Consider the following 5,447-nt stretch of genomic DNA (forward strand, 5'->3'; position numbering starts at 1 on the left):
ACAAAAAAAAACTACAGGAAAATGCAGTAAAATCACAAAATTGAACAGTCATTGAGAATCATTACATAGCATCTAGGAAATAATAATAAAGAAATAAATGATCCTACACACCTTCAATAAAAACATCACTCATACTTCATTTTTAATGGCCATTGAATTAGAAACCAGGATCTAGGGTAAAGAAAATTATTTTCTCCCTTTTCCAAGTATTTAAAAAGTTCTAAAATAGTTTCAAACATTCAAATACAGGTTTAGTAAAAATGTCATATAGCTGCACAATTCAACGTAAATCGCAAAAACTCTCAAGTGCTATAACGTTAGCCCTAATATCAATTATATTGTGATTTTAAAAAGTGATCTTCTGTGTGTGTGTTTGTGTATGGTTGCTAAAATTTGAACTTTTTTTAATCAACTACAAAGCAAAATTCAACATTAAAGCAAAACAAATAAATAAAAAATAAAAAAAACCCAGGTTAGAACAATCATATATGACATAGTTTCCTGGAGTTCGATGCTGATTTTAGCATGTATTTACTGATCCATCCATCTATCTTAATAGCTGCTTATCCGCCTAAAGATCAAGTTCAGGGCTGGAACTTTTATCATGTTGATTTTTCTGCATTGGGTTTCAGTGCAGAAAATGCAGTTTCAATTGGCCTCTCTTATCACTCTAACATCTGTGTAGATAATTTCATCATCCAAATTACCTGTGGGAGAAAAGCAAGCAAAAAGAGTGTTTTGTGTTTTGAAGGAAACTATGTTCTTTAAATAATCGTTTTCCTGACTATATTTCCTATTTTATTTTTTCTTTATTTTATTTTACTTACCCTCATTAGCCTTTGCGGGACTTCTTTTTTTGCAAAACTTTTTTATAACCATACTCAAAATCACAATGACAAAGAGCATGATGACATTTGTGATCACAGCCACTGTCAAAGTTGTAACAGAACCTAGAATGCAAAAGCAAATGTCAAACAATATTGAATATCAGGACTCTGTTTGAAAGCTGACGTGTTTAATTTAATTTGCTTTAATACTTTAATTCAGCGGTCCCCAATCCCTGAGTCCGTGAGTCGTTTGGTACCGGGCCGCAAGAGTTGAGGCTCAGGTGTGAAATGTATGGTTTTCAGGGTTTTTATCGGTTTTCAGCATTATTTTGTTATTGTTTTTATCGTTAACTCGGTTTTTCTGGGTCTTTTCACGTGTGTTATGAATAAATCTTCTTTTTTTCGGTACCGGTACTAGTTTTATTTTGTTGTATTTATCCGCGACACCTTAAAGGCCGGTCCATAAAAATATTGTCGGGCATAAACCGGTCCGTGGCGCAAAAAAGGTTGGGGACCGCTGCTTTAATTTAACCTGTTTAAATTCCTTGAAAAGAAAGTGTGTAGTGATATGTCAAAAAATTTTATTAATCTGTTAACCAAATGTACTACCTTTGCAGGCTACCAGGTGAATAGTTGTTTCATCTCTGCTGACATTGTTCCAAACTCGACACATAAAGTTTCCTGTCAGCATCCCATGCAAGTTGATGGTAACCTTTGAAACAATGGATTTCTCAGCTGTCCAGTTGCTCATTGATTGGTCTTTGCTTTGTATCAGAAAGTGATTGTCCAGAGTCAAAATTAATTGTACATCTCCCTCAGAGAAGCAGCTGACATTCATCTGTTCTGGTGCCCAGCATGTTTGAGACAGTGTTGGCTTTGACACTGGAGCTGAAAGATTCGTAAGTAAGTAAGTAAGTAAGTAAGTAAGTAAGTAAGTAAGTAAGTAAGAAAGAAAGAAAGAAAGAAAGAAAGAAAGAAAGAAAGAAAGAAAGAAAGAAAGAAAGAAAGAAAGAAAACATGTTCCAGAGGAACTATTCTTTTTTGTTAATCAGAAAAACAATGAGAATTATTTAATAATTTAAGTTGTCTCATAGCTAATTACATTATTATTAAATCCTGTTAAAATGTAAAACTATTAATTTGTTTTGTCATACTAGTTGAAAGTCTAAGATGAAAATTATAATGTAATCATGAATCCTGTTTGGTCAGTGTATCTTATTTTTGAATTTTTATTCAATTTTCCACTTTTCTGTTTAAATATTAATTCACAGTACATTGTACATGGATGTTTCAATATCTTCTGAAACAACAAAATAAATATTGCAAATCATTTGAAAGGTTAAAGTGGTAATCAGTAGTTTTAACCTAAAAATTAGTTATTTTTCAAATTATTCTTCAGTAGTAACTGCAAGTACGCTGCTGTAGTTGTTGATACAAATTAAAGCGTAGACATCATTAAGTTTCATTTCTGACATTTGTTTATCTTAAGTCATTCGCCACCAATACTTTTTCACCTTTTTTTGTTTTGTTTTTTTTTTTTACAATTTGTGCATTCAGTGTTTTGTTAATAACATAACCTAAAAAACCTGAGATTGAACAAAATCTTGATTTAAAAAAATAAATAAACAAATAAATAATAATAATGATGATAAACTTACCTTGTACTTTCAAATACACTTTCACATTTTTCAGTAATATTCCATGATGATCGAATTCCTCCAACACGTAATATCCTGAGTGTTTCTTCATAGCTTTACCTAACTTAAGCATTTCATTGCTTATGCTTTGTGACTGATCCGCATATTCCTCATTTAATTTTATTTTCCCCTGATATTTTTTTGATAAAATCCAGTGTTTGTCATCCTTCATGATTAAAAGTGAAGAGTTAGGTTTAAATGGCAGATGAAAAATTAGCAGCTGTCCTGCAGCTCCGAAACAATGATGACTTCCAGGAGATTCTGAAAAATGGCACACAATTGAATCTAAAACAACAAAAAAGAACACATTTTTAAAACATTTACACCGACTGGAAAACATTATTTATTATATTAATTTATTGCCTTTCACATCCGTTTTCTATGGCATGTATAATTCAGGGTAGCGGGGGAGGGGGGGGGAGGAGGAGCCTATCTGAAGTACCACGGGGTGAGATACATCCTTAATTTCTTATATTAAAAAAAAATTCATGTAAATTTAACATTAAAGTTGGTCCAAGATGATTTCTATCTTTTGTTTTAAGTCAATTTTTTTGAATGTGCGAATGATTGCCTTCTGCGTTACTCTCTCATTCAGTGTGTCTTTATTGAAACCCAGGTAAAATATCTTACTTTACAGTAAATACCTTTTGCCAAAGCCGTTGTTGCCAGAACTGCAATACTCATGTAGAAGGAAATCATTGTTTCTATAACACAGCAGTAAAAAATTTGATTATAATAACGTATTACTTTTAATGCTAGAAGAAAATATATATAAGGTTAAAAGGTTATGTTTAGCTAATCTTACTCAAGTAATTGTGAGGCTAAGTTAAAAAAAATGCATTTGATAAAAAATAACACAATAGTAATAATCATAATATTCATAATAAATTAAAAAAGATATGGGCAATCAAAGTGAAATAGCATATATGGATTATTGATCCAAAATGCTAAATTAATTATCAGCTTACATAGATTCAAATTCCAGGCTGTCACTCACCACATTTAAAAGTTGGTCACGTATTGTTCGCTGCTGTGTAAGACTCAGTGACTGATTTTTCACTGGCAGAGGGTTGGTTTTATGGTCTTCCTTGCTGTTTGCCTTCTCTTATGATAAGAACGGAAGCAGTTATATTCAAACCCAGTTTACTAAGAACTCTATTCTTACTAAGAGCTCTGTTCTTCTACTTTACGTTCTGTAAACTATTTTGGTTAGTTCATCTTACATCTGGCAAGTATGCAATGTAACAAGTTAAAAGGCACAATAAGTTTATGTTCTCATTATTATTATTTAATTGTTAACAAAAAGATTTGGGAAGAATTACACTTACTTTACACTTTTTTTCTCTTTAAACGAGGCAACGTTTGCATGTACTGAAACGTAACTAAAGAGAGAAAACTGAAAATGAAACACATTTAAAATTTACATTCACAAATTTGTGTAAAAAGCAATTGAGATACAGCTATATTCAGCAACTTTATTTTACAAACATTTCTCCTTAAAAAATAGTTATTTACAGGTCAATGCATCAAAATATGGATAATTACTGATACAAACTAAAAATAAAAAATTAAACAAAGACAGAAATAATAAGAATTAAATTCCTTAATATCTTGATTGATCACTTGAGAACCTCGGTTTCTTGTTAAAATAAACAACAACTTTGCCGGAAAAGATGTTTTTCTTGCTAGGGGCATATTTATCTAAACACCCCATATACCTTTAAACACTGATGGTGAATTTCATTAATTCTTACAAATGTACTCTTTATATAAACAGATTTGAGATATGTATTTGCAGACTCATACACATGAGAACATTGAGCATTGTTCAGAGTGTGACAAATCTAATTACTTACACATGGACTGAGTTACGCATATACAGCTTTTAACTTATAAGTGCAGATATTGCAATTGTGCATACATTTATTGCCCATAATATCGTACAGACCATATGGTCTGTACTTTATTGCTTCTAATTACTTGTGAAAAGCATTGGCGCCATCATGTGGCAAGTGCTGATTACTGCATTATTTAGTCACTCAAAAGGCTTGCATGGAATGATAACACTAATTCTAGTTCACAAGTTTGATGTAAAGGTGAATAAATGATTTTAATGATTTTTTATCAGAAAACGGATTTGTTTATCAAGAATATAACAGGAATTATTATTCATCCCTGTCCTTACAGTATCCCTACCTGGCAGCTCCATATTCAAAATCCGTTGTCCAGTGTATCCAGCATCCCTCCTCCAATGCATCTCAAACTCACACCTTGTGTAATTTGTTTTATATATTCTAATCTTGTTCATCTTGTTCACTCCCAATGAAAATTCTTTAGCTTTGCTACCATTAGCCAGTCTTTTTGTCAGTGCCACCAATGAACTATCTCACTACCAACTTGTATTTTTACCCTGACATAAATCATGCTTGATACTCGTCTCCACCCACTCCAGCCTGCCTACAGTCTCTTCACCACTCGTGTACTGTCCAGTGCTTTGGTTGACTCCAGGTATTTAAACTCATCGACCCTCATGCACCCTGAACACCAAAGTCCACATAGACCTTGGACTCATCTGTCACTCCTACTGCACACCTTATCACTGTTTTGCTGTTCTCTTACATCTCCTGCACCACCATCACATACTTCTGACTTCCTCATCCAGTACCACAGTTCCTCTCATGGCACTCTGCCATTAGACAAAAAGGAAAAACACACACACACACATGAAGTAAGCTCTCAAAATATGTGAAAATCCCAGTGGGACCTTCATCAAATCAGTGAAACTGTACAGGAAAGAAGGTCAGAAATAAACTAGGGAGAAACAAAATGTAAAAAATGGACAAATTTGTCATTTGTTATGTAGCAGGTTTGTCAGAGAAACATTCTCCAATATAAATATGTATAAAAGCACTTTGAGTGGACA

Source organism: Rhamphochromis sp. 'chilingali' (assembly GCF_963969265.1).
Source record: "Rhamphochromis sp. 'chilingali' genome assembly, chromosome: 19".
Taxonomy (NCBI): Eukaryota; Metazoa; Chordata; class Actinopteri; order Cichliformes; family Cichlidae; genus Rhamphochromis; species Rhamphochromis sp. 'chilingali'.